The following is a 13,537-nucleotide window of genomic DNA, read 5'->3' on the forward strand; positions in this document are numbered from 1 at the left end:
TTTTTGGAACACGCGTTCGGGAAAAAGTGTGGAATTATGACCTCGAGAGAGCCAAATGATTTTATGCATGATTTGCATATTTGGGACCGGCTACTGTTCTCGACTCCTCGACTTATTTAGGTTTCGATGCAGCGCCAGTATATTTTATATGAAAATAGTAGGAAAAATGTTCGGGACAAAGCTCCCAAGCTCAAAGGACCGCCGGTTCCCGAACGACCGCCTGTTCGAACGACCACAGTTTTACTGTATTGATCGTTTTAGTAATTATGCGTGGGTTTTGCCATTAAAGCATATAATCAGTTCATCTGTTATGAATGCCTTTGATAGTGTAGTAACAAAATCAAATAGAAAAAAAACTCTGGGTAGAGAAAGGGAAGGAAATTTATAGTAGTGAATTCAAACGATGGCTTTCCAAATATAATACTAGTATGTATCACACATTTAATCAAGAAAAGGCGGTTTCTGCACATAATACTAATAAATACATAGATGTTTTACAAGATATGGTTCACCATTACAATATGCCAAGACATACTAGTAGTAAAATGTCTCCAATAGCAGCAAGTAACTTTAAAAAAACGGAGGACAAGTTTACTTTAATCTTTATTCTATATTGCATAATAAATAAAATCATTTAAGTACAAGGTGGGGGATCAAGTTCGTATAAGTAAATACAAACGTCACTTTGAAAAGGCTTACACAACGAATTGGACTGAATTTGTTTTGCTGTAGATACAATATTGGAGACAGACCGAGTTACTTATCAATTAAAAGATTTAAATGTAGAATCAATCTTGGGTTCCTTTTATGGGCAAGAATAAATCCATGCAAAACAATCTGTCTTTAGAAATGAAAAAGTAATTAGAAAATATTACAATAAGTAAAAAGCTCTTGTTAAATGGTTAGGTTATTCAGATGACTTCAATTCTTGGGTACCCTTTCAGGATTAGATTAAATACTGTTTGATAGTGTCCATATGGTACTGTTGTTATCCAATCGCCCCAAATAAATATCTTATTATCAAAACATGATAAACTAGTCTTTGTGATGGTGTAGCTTTTTAAATTGACTTTGTTTGATCTGATGGTGTTCGTACTATGTTTTATTGTTAATGCTTTAAAGAAAGCTTCTTTGTACTCTTCAAATACTATTTTCTTCCTTACAACTCCTTTGCTTATTCCTTTACATTGTTTGACCCATTTGTTATTATATGTATATGAATACATCTTTGATCGGAGCCCAACAAATTCCGTGATAGGAGTTTCTGCTGCCTCGTCCTTCAATTAACCAATAACTTTCTTATTGTCATTAAAGTGTTATTTACTCTCACTGGGGGTAATTGCTGTTATCAAAAGGTGTTTATCAGCATGTTAATCCTCATATGTATGTTTTGTTTTTATTTCATAGCAAAGAGAGTCAGTGTCTGTAAAAAGTAGATTTACATTCTCTTTACCATATTTCTTAAAACAGTTATTGTAGTGAAAGTCATTCATAATGCACTTACTTAGTTAGAGAATGGACATAACATTATAACATGGTCGATTAAGAAATAATTATCATTTAATTTGATTTATTGCAAATAGATCGTCGTAAAATTGGCAGAATCAAATGTTTCCCTTGCCGCAAGCTTTTCTTGTATCTTTTCATCGTGTGTAAGAGTAAGACATACCCTTTAACGTAGATTTACCATTGTTCTTGAAATACTGAGTTATTCCTCAATTTAAAAAAATAGTTTTCAAATGCATTTTTGGCGTTAGTTCTTTTTGTGTATTTAAGTCAATATATTCCTTTAACCAAATTGTAATATCCTGTGCACATTAGTAAGTTTCATTCCAAGGCTGAGATACAAATTAAGATTGTTTGTGTGAAGTACATACTTTTCTTTGTAAAAGAATTTCGGGATAAGTTTTGTTGTTTCATTAAGGTAAAATTGCTTTTAAGGTTTTGGCAGTAGGGAGGTAACCATTTATATTTTACCACCAACTTTTCAGGTGCTAATGGAAAATCGGAACACAGGTCATGTATCTTCTGTTTGTATTCAAGATCACATTCAATAATACACTTATTTATTTTAGTATTTCAGGTCTACCGATCTAAGGTTATCTGTTGGAAGTGGTTGACTCATAATGTCTCATGTACGTACTATTTGCCTTTGAATATAATAAATTATGTTAGGGATGTAGTTAATGCCACCGCATAGTCCTTTTTGAATCATTAAACGCACATCAATATCAGTAATCAAATCTAGTTGCACATTTGTCACTTTTAGACATGCATCCCATACAGGAACAGGAGAACATAAAGTAATAGAATGGATCTAATTTGTAGTACTCAATACAAGTCTTCCTAAAATTTGAAGTACATCTGCTAATAAAAGGACATCTGTGTGTAGGTAAAGATCATGATAATGTCCCATTGTCTTACAACTAAATAATTTCCACTCATTAATTGCATGTGTGTAGTCTTCATCTGTAAAATCTTCATCTGTTAATTGGGAATAAAAAAATGGTGGTAAGTAAGTACAATGTATTTAACTTTTAAGTATCGTTCATATATATCGTACTCGAATGGATAAACTCCTGTTTTTTTATTTATTCAAAGTCATCTTGAAAGCACTGTTTTGTAAAATTAAATACCTCTGAAGGTAGATTATGAACTAGATATGCAAGAGATTGATTGAGAAATTGTAAACTATCAATAAACGCTTAATTACTTACTATGAATGCCATGTATTTGTCCATGTCGTCTGTAATTACATTAATTCTTGTTTTCTCATTTTTCTCTTTCATTTTTTATTGGTATTAATGTTATAAGTGGAAATTAAGTTGTTCTATTTCCTTTTTACTTTAGCTCAAAAGAGCTTGAAGTGCTCAAGGTGATCCATTGTGATCGTTCTTTGTCCGGCGTCCGTCCGTCCGTAAGACCGTCCGTCAACAATTGCTTAAAAACATCTCCTCTGAAACTACCTGTCCAAATTCAATGAAACTTCACAGGAAGCTTCCTTGGTTGTCCCTCTGAAAAATACAACAAGGGGTCACGATTGATTAACAACAACAACAACAAAATGGTCGACTTCCTGTTTTGCTTTAAAAAACATCTCCTCTAAAACTATCAGTCAAATTCAATGAAACTTTACAGGAAGCTTCCCTAGGTGACCCTCTACAAAAAAAAAACAATAAGGGGTCACGATTGATCAACAACAACAACAACAACAAAATGGCTGACTTCCTGTTTTGCTTTAAAAAAACATCCCTTCTGAAACTAACACTACAAATACAAAAACTTTACAGGAAGCTTCCTTGGGTGACCTCTACAAAAATTTCACAATGAGCCACGATTGATCAACAACAACAACAACAGCAACAACAACAACAAAATGGCAAACGTCTTGTTTAACTTAAAAAAAAACATCTCCTCTAAAACTACCAGTCCAAATTCAATGAACCTTTAGGCCTTTTTTAATTATATGTTTACGAACTGCCAGAGTTGTGAAGTGTCAGAGGAGGAGGAAATAAAAATAAAAATATATTTCTGGAATTTTATTTTTTGGTCGGGAAAAAAAACACACAGAAAAGCAAAAGCTATGATGTATTCTCTATGCTTTTCTATTTTAATGTCATATAAGTGTGTGCACATTTGTTTTTGCTTTATCTGACAAGTTCACTTCATACTTTTATTAATCACTCTTTATACTTTGTAAATGCATGTTATAATAGACAAGTGACATAAAAAAATCAACTATTTTCGGTAAATTTATTTGCCATTTAGAGTTTAAAGAATCGGCCATCACTTCACTGTGTTGTCTTGGCTGCAAATTGTCTGATGCCAATTCACAAACCATGTCATTGTTACAGTTAGCAAATGAGCTTTTTTGTTCTTTCTATACAGAGAATATTTATCCGCCAGGAAGTAGCGATCCAGGAACTTGTTAATCAACTAATTATAGCTGTCTGATAAAAAAAGCTGTCTATCCAACAGTGATTCAAATAATACTAGTTGTCCATCACACATTCTGTCCAACAAGCAGTCCAAACACCACTGGTGGTCCAACAAACACTTCCGGTCCAACCATTTATAATAACTGTTGTTCAACCAACACGTATGGTCCGTCCAATATAGCGGTCCAGTAAGCAATATATGCCCAACCAACAATAGAGTTTCAACAGGCACTAGCTTACATCATGTTGCTACCAATCTAGCAGCCCAACCGATTGTAGTGATGTTCTTCATTGTAAGTGATGGTCTCAGTAGATAACATTAGCATATTTGAATCATATCTGTAAAGAAAGGAATGGGACATTAAAAGTATATTTTTTATAAAAAAAAATAAGTTACTCTCAGACTTATTTATGGATGGGTATCAAGACAATCTAGACCCCGATTTAATTCCAGGCCATGGTGTCCGGTGGCCATCATAATATTTAAACATAACGTACTAGTAACAAATCTTTCAGAAGCTGAGAACACTACAAAGATGACAGCATAATATAATTACTCTTTCTAAGTATTTTTTTTATTACATAGTAATAAAACACACAGAACAGTATAAATATCATAATTTATATTGATGATGATTTATATATGTTCATTCATAAGACTATTACATAGTTGTACCTGGTAATGTACATATCACTGTCAGATAGTAAAACAGCCTAATGTATTATTTGTGTTAATTTTCAAAACCAATGTTTTAGAAAAGATGATATTTTTTGTTATTAATAATACTCCAATCAGAATAGTAACCGCAGTCTTTTCTGAACTATCTACCCCACCCACCAGAACTAAACTGTCCAGGTAAACAGTCAAGCGATTTATAGCTCATGACATTCAAATTATATCACAATAATGTAATATAAACTCAATTAAATGACAAATCTAATAAAAATAAATAAATAATAACAAACCTGGAACGATAATAAGTCCATATTTATTGCTGTTATTATGCTTCGTTATAACCCGGAAATAAACCGGAAGTCACCCTGCCGAAAAGGATTATCCGGGTGAACTAAAACCCGGTACCAGGTATCGATATCGAGAAGAGCCGTTATCACAGTTTATGATGACGGATTATGTTGATACCGTGTTATTTAAAGTATGCACTGGTTGTCAAAAAGCAATTGGATAGCCGTGGATACTTGGATTTATTATCTGATAATCACTCTGATATCAACATAATTCGGTATCAGAAAGTGATACCGGATACCGGGGGATACCAGGTACCGGATACCAGGTTTTTAGCACCAGCCTCCAAATCCAATGAATGTTTTTCATTGGATTAAACTTTTTCAGAGATGTTTACACCAGCATTTTTACAGCTATTGCGATGTCCTCTGCTTTTAATGATTTGCCGCGATAAAGTTTCATCTGCGGAAATAAAATAAAACCCGAAATCACAATTTTATTTTTATTTCAAAAATGAGTTTTTTTGATCGGCGGTGTTCGTAAAACATAGAATCAAATAAAAAAAGCCTTAGAGGAATCTTTCTTGGGTAACCTTGTACATAAGTACAACAAGGAATCACGATTTATTAACAACAACAACAACAACTAAATGGCTGACTTCCTGTTTAGCTTTTAAAAATATCTCCTCTGAAATTCAATGAAACTTTACAGGAAGCTTCCTTGGGTGACCCCTTCAAAAATACAACAAGGGGTCAGGATGGATCATCAACAACATCAACAACAACAACAACAACAACAAAATGGCTTACTTCCTGTTTTGCTTTAAAAAACCCATCTCTTCTAAAACTACCAGTCCAAATTCAATGAAACACTACAGGAAGCTTCCTTGCGTAACCGTGTATAAAAATACAACAACGGGTCACGATTGATTAACAACAACAACAACAAAAAAGCCGACATCCTTTATTGCTTTTAAAAAAAACGTCTCCTCTGAAACTAACACTCCAAACTCAATGAAACTTTACAGGAAGCTTCCTTGGGTGACCCTCTATAAAAATACAACAAGGGGCCACGATTAATCAACAACAACAATAACATTAACAACAAATGGCTGACTTCATGTTTTGCTTTACAAAAAACATCTACTCTGAAACTACCACTCCAAATTCAATGAAACTTCACAGTAAGCTTCCTTGGGTGACCCTCTACAAAAATACAGGGTAAGTTGTTAATTTCCAAATGAAAATTAATCCCATTTCTATCAATTTATATTTTCAGGTATTCAAAAGGACAAGCTTTACTTGATTTCAAACGTGGATGTGCCTGTGTAATAACCTTGCAGGGGATTTATTTGCGGCGTTACGGATCGATGAGCTTTCATCGCTATTGTTTTTGGAAACCGTAACGTAAAGCCGAGGATGTTCATCAATGCTAGCTTTTTGCACTTATTTTACAGGGAATTAACTCTTGTCAACGAGGTTTTTCTATTAAAAAAATGTGTGCAGCTATTTTAAACGGATGCATAAAGTTATGTTTATATTCTATGTACTAGTATACGGTGATCATTGTTCATTCACTTTTGCTTGAAATAAGAGTATTTTACAAAAAAAAAAAAAACAGCAGCAACAACAAAAACAACAAACACACCAGCAACCTCGATATTAATCTCAGTTTATACTTAACTCAAAAAATCTTGTTCGTTCCATATCTAAATCGATATATCTGATTCAAGTCAAAATAGTGTAAGAATAAAAAAATGGAAATTGATTATTTGTTTTATTTAAATTTGAGTCAAATGGACACATGTATTTTTCTTATATCACCTTTCCACATTGTGATTGCTTTTATATTGTTTGTCTTATATGGTTACAGTTTAACTTGTTCCCCTCTTTTTTCAAGACAGAACAAGGCAAATATTTCGCTTGTCGTTAGCTATTCTCAACATCTATTCTAAATATTATCCTTTCTGTTCTTGCACTCCTAAAACTAGTTAAACGGAAAGTTTCAAGTTTCATAATGAAAATCATGAATGTACTAACTCTGGCAATAATCAAAGAAAACATTATAAGAAAATAAAATACAATATATATTTGCTATTAAAATCTTCTTCCAAATGATATTCCTAAGTAAATTTAGAAAAAAAAGTGACGTTATAATCCTACTTTGAAACTTTTCGAGTGAACCAAACGATTGAAAAAAACAGTTTTAAATTGAACAAACTGCAATTGTTTAATCAAAGGAATGAACGCTTAGTTATGTAAGGATGCGATATTCATCTTTATATTCTTATAAAGAATTCATCCTTGAAAACCAGAAGGCAAGTACTTTTCAAAGTAGTGCCATTATATCAACGGCTTCGATAAGATCGCAGCAATTAATTGAGTGTATCTGCCCAAACAGCTGCTGGAGACATTCTTATTTTACGAATTGTTTTAAAAACATCATCATAGAATCGCGATGAGCAATACTGTTAACAATTACTATTGTATTTAGATATAATACAAGAATGGCCATTAAAAGATTTTGAGACATTTTTTTGTTATTAATGATATCTGAAACCCTGTTTAAGATGTTCTTTCCGTCATAAGTTTACTGCGAGAGCTGATTTTTTTGTGCGTTTTTTGTTAACATAATGTTTTTTTGTAGAAACCCTTTTCGATAAGCCATACAATACCCTTGTGATTTTGTTTAGGAAATTTGAGGATTTTCTTTTTTTCTTCAAATATGATCATTTTTTTCTTTATTCAATTATGAATTTTGCTCTTCTTTCAGGGATGATCCAGATGTTCGAAAAACAGCCTGAGTAGTTCCCATATGTAAAAGGAATGACAAAACGTATGTAGGTATTACCGCCCGGTTTCTATTCTAAGTATTGAATCAAAGATTTATTAAAGGGTTGTTTATGACCAAGTTGAAACATACTTCAAGGTAAACAATAAATTGCATAAATTTCAGTCCGTGTTGAGAAGTGGCTTTTCAACAGAAACAATTAAAGTGAGACTCTTATTCAAATTTATTTAATACACGTGTATAACAAACATAATTTTTGAGTGATAAACCTTAAACAACTTACTTAATTATGCAATTATTGAAATTACTAATTACTGATAACAAGATTGTAACCGTGTCGCTGAATAGCTGAAATCCATAAAAATATATAATTATAATAAAGATTTATTGTGATCTAGTTTAGTGTCATAAGGTAGAAATACCGTGTTTACGCACATTTATTTCAAATAAAACTCGTTATCCTTCATAAGAACCATCGTTTTCGTCATATATCTATCCTTTAGGTATATTAAAACAATCGTTTTAATTGTGGTCAATCTTATTTGGGAGTAATAGTGCATCTACAACATAGTCCTTAAAGATGGAGATGGACAAAGGTCACGAAGTAGATATGATTCTTTTTGACCTCCAAAAGACTTTCGACACAATGGACCACTCGATCCTTCTTATGAAGCGTCGAACAGCAGGACTTGTTGATGACATTCAGGATGGTTTTAATCTTTCAGATAGAAAGCAAGTAGTTGATGTCTCTAGAATAAAGTATGACACCTCTTCCTACTACATGTGGAGTTCCTCAGGGTTCCAAACTAGGCCCACTTTTATTTTTGATTTATATTAACGATATATCAGCCGTGGTTTACAAGGTCTTGTTATGTGCTGATAATTCTGGCATAATTATTTCAGGTAAATGTAAGTTTTCTGTGGCCACATCCCTGTAAGATGACGTGCATCTTGTCGGTTGGTTGATAATAAGTGGTCACTTCATTTAGGTAAAACTGAGTTAATTTTATTTAGGTCTAAACATTAAAAAAGGTTTAACTCAACATTTGATAGTACATGGAATGATACCACTATTGAACAAATTACAGCCTTAATTAAAAAAAAGTAAGAAGGCATTTTTTAATCAAGCGGTGAAGGATAAAAAGGATCCAAGCTTTATCTGGAAGAATTTAAAGGATATTTCTCATTTGAAAAAAATAGCAAGATAATTTTACCGGAGCAACTACAAATTGGTGATAGAGAAGTTTTTTGAGGACTCAATACTGTTAATGAACTTAACATTCACTTTACCAATATATCAAATATAATAGAAAAAACGCCCTTTAAACCCGAACGTTTTAGTAAACTGAAATATGACCTAAACGTTAATTAGGGCACAAAACGTTCAAATTGAATTGTATATCACAAATTGAGGTAAAACAGATCATTGATAAACTTTATATAAGTAAATCAACTGGGATATATGAGATTGGCCCAAGATTAATTAAACTTTGTGGTGACTTCATCGCACCATGCATTGCGTCTATTATAAATAACAGTATCATGAACGGAATATTTCCAGACTCCTTGAAAACTGCACGTGTTTAATTAGGATGTAAAGATGATCCGGGTAATTATCGTCCATTTTCGATATTGCCAACAATATCAAAAATATTTGAAAGGCACATAGCAACCCAAGTTCAAGATTACTTCCATTCTACAAACATTATACACACTAAACAGTCTGGATTTAGGTAAAACCATTCCTGTTGTACAGCGTTAACAAGTTTAATAGATGCATGGGTAAAAGATATTGACAGTGGCAAAATTGTTGGTGCTGTCTTTCTAGACCTACGAAAGGCATTTGATGTAGTGGATCATGAAATTCTACTACATGAATTAAACTTGTATCATTTTTCTGAAAATTCGATAAAGTTTTTTAAATCCTACTTATCTAATAGAAAACAATTAGTTAAAGTCGGAAACATACAGTCTGGCTTGCTTCCAATATCATCAGGAGTACCTCAAGGATCCATTATTGGTCCACTGCTGTTTCTTATATATATCAATGACATTGTGCTTTGTAAGACGAATATGAACATCGATTTATTTGCAGATGACTTAACAATGCATGAAACCAGTAGTAATGTAAACATCATTGAAAGTAAACTACAACGACATCTTAATCTCGTTGTCGATTGGTGCCAAATAAATAACATGTCATTGCATCCAACTAAATCCAAGTGTATGGTTATCGGAACTATATATAAAACAAAACAAGTTAGTAAATTAAATCTTACAATCGATGGAACAGCATTAGAAAATGTGACTGTGCAAAAACTACTTGGAATCTATATTGATAATAACCTAAAATGGCGTCCGCAAATAGAAGATGTTTGCAAACAATCAACGGTAAAATCTCACTTTTGAAACGTCTATTGTTCTACCTCAATGATGAGATGAAACGTTTGTTTTACAATGCATATATCCTTCCAATTTTAGATTATTGTTGTCATATTTGGGGCAAAAGAAACTCAAGTTACTTACATAAAGTGAAATCCTTGCAAAATAGGGCTGCAAAAATCATTCTTAAAATTCCTAAACGATTATCTTCAAACGGATTGTAACAAGAACTTCAGTGGCTAACGTTTACAGACAGGTGGAAATATCACTGTGCAACCCTTGTCTATAATACCCTTAATGAAAAGGCTCCGAGGTATATGTCTGAATTGCTAATCTTTGCAAATAATGAACACTATTCTCTAAGATCAACTTCAAAACAAGATTAAGTTTTGATACAAACACCGCGAACTAACTATTTCATGGATTCCTTTTCGTACTACAGTATGAAGGTTTGGAATACTATTCCGGATGAAATACGAAATGCAAAAAAGTTAAACACATTTAAGCATAATTATAAAGTGCACCTCCTGAAATGTACATATCATTAGTTTCAAAAAGGTATATCATCTTTTCATTATCTTAAAGATTGAAATAACTGTTGTTTTATAAATTGTTGTGTTTTATGGAGTGTCTGTCGGCGTGTACATGATGTATATTGAAATAATTATTATGCTAATTAAACATGATTTGTATAGAATAATTATATTCAAAACATCAAAAGTTCTTGTATAGGAATTTTTAAGGGCGATGCATATGTTTTATGATTTACCAAATGCATTTTGTTTTTGTTTGTTTGTTTTTCTTCATAGAAGGCCACATTGTAAATATGATGTTGTTATGGTTGAACCTGTAATTATGTCATAATGTGTTTATACCTTCTCTAAATAAAGATATTATTATTATTATTATTATTATTATTATATTATTATTATTATTATTATTATTATTATTATTATTATTATTATTATTATTATTATTATTGTTATTATTATTATTATATTATTATTATTATTATTATTATTATTATTATTATTATTATTATTATTATTATTATTATAAGTTAAAATATATTTATATCGGAGGAAAGGTTACCTTACAAAACACACCAAGAAACTCCTTGTCATGGCCTTAATTCTTTTTAATTTTGATTATGTCTGTTCTATGTGGTATCATGGTCTGATCAATTTACTTAAAACCAGGCTCCAAACCCTTCATAAAATAATGAGGTCTGTCTTGGATCTTGATGCAAGGTCGCACATTGGCCCCGAACACTTTAACTCAATGAACTAGTTACCTTTCGACAAATTGGCATAGTCCCTGATTACATGGGAGACAATCTCCCAAGACACTGTACATTCACATAGGACAAGATTAAGTCAGAAAGGGTTTTTTGCTATTCCCAAAGTCAGAGGTTTTTGGTTAAAGTCCTTCTACTTTTCTGGTATTTCCCTATTTTGATTTAATTCTTCTTTTTCTTCTTCTACTTCTGCTTCTTTGAAGGGGATGCTGCTGATACTGATGCTAATGCTGATGGTGAAAAAGAAGCTACCGTTGCAACATGGACTGTTACTAGTGCACACTGTTTTATAGTGAAGTATTAATAGTATGATGAGGAAATATTGCACATCGATAGCATTACAGATGCGTGAAATCGTAAACAACCGACTCGTTTAGGCATTTATACCGTAATATACTGCATCATAAGGAGTTTCCTGTCCATTGTATAAAATGAACGATAACTTTCTTCGCTGATTATGATCATAAAAACGTAGTTCACTTAAGCATCAGACCGCCTAATTAATGACAATATTCGTCCATATAATGGATTAAAAACAACGTCCTGGGTTATGCTATTTGTGTATATATATGTTTGGTACAACTGACAACTGGCAATTTGTGACAATAATTATTGATATACATTCCTTACCTTCGTATGGTATGTAAATTATGCAGTTATTCGCAAAAACAAGCTCGACAAACACCCTTGAGGTTTCATATAACTATATCCTAAACGCAAAACAGGACGCAATTTATCCTACACAACCTTACTACTTAACGTGTCATTCTATTCACAAGCGATTACTGTTTTGTTCGTTTAATGATTTGAGAACTATTGTCGATGCAGCCAATGAAATCACGATTTGCTTAATCATAGTTTACTCTTTTTTCTCTTTTTTTAGCAAAAGGTGACATGAATGTCATGGTTCCTATTCGTCATCTACATAAACGTGCATAGACATTATTCAAACGTCACATTGCGCGACGTTTGTTTTCCGACATTTGATTTTGGCATCGTTGTTTGTACGTTCCCATTAACAGCATGGTGAATATATACAAACCGTCAACCGTCATGCAATATCCACCTTCTATGAAAGAAAAGAGATATCAAAATGATACCTGTTAAACAATTCGTATTGATCAAATGATCGTGATAACTACGAGGAATTTCTTCTCAAAGACTGAGCGTATGAGCTATGCTCGGTATTGAGGTATTTAATTGTAACTCAGTGAAAGGGTTCTAAATTCAGAGATCTGTTTTGACACGACGTAAAATAAAAATTGTAGATCAGTCTGCACGAAGGAAAGAATCATTCTATGTTATTGTTCAGTCTTTCGTCAGGGAAACTTTGACGAAACATATCTTCACGGCAACAGCCTTAACAATGTTAACATTTTATGATGCCAGAGACTAAAAATACTCAAGCACGCCTCGAACATGTTGATTAAGGACACCGTAAGAAGATGTTTGGCTCTTACCATAATCTAGCATAGTAAAGTGCGGCATGAGAAAACCATTATTCTTCAACAAGTGGAATAAGACTTACCATTCTTAATATCGAGGCAGAATTGTTACTTTAAACAAACCTGATGTGTACATCATTCAAATAGATCATACTCAAATGATCCGTTATACTGCTCTTCGTTGCCAGATTCAAATCTATGATATCTCTGACATGGTTTTTCTATGTTCAAACCGAAACTCGTCCTGCTTTCTAACTTTCCGTTTAACTAGTTTTTGGAGTGCAACAACAGAAAGGATAATATTTAGAATAGATGTTGAGAATAGCTAACGACAAGCGAAATATTTGCCTTGTACTGTCTTGAAAAAAGAGGGGAACAAGTTAAACTGTAACCATATAAGACAAACGATATAAAAGCAATCACAATGTGGAAAGGTGATATAAGAAAAATACATGTGTCCATTTGACTCAAATTTAAATAAAACAAATAATCAATTTCCTTTTTTTATTCTTACACTATTTTGACTTGATTCAGATATATCGATTTAGATATGGAACGAACAAGATTTTTTGAGTTAAGTATAAACTGAGATTAAAAGCGAGGTTGCTGGTGTGTTTGTTGTTTTTGTTGTTGCTATTGTTGTTTTTCTCGTAAAATACTCTTATTTCAAGCAAAAGTGAATGAACAATGATCACCGTATACTAGTACATAAAATATAAAC

Source organism: Mya arenaria, chromosome 3 (assembly GCF_026914265.1).
Source record: "Mya arenaria isolate MELC-2E11 chromosome 3, ASM2691426v1".
Lineage (NCBI taxonomy): Eukaryota > Metazoa > Mollusca > Bivalvia > Myida > Myidae > Mya > Mya arenaria.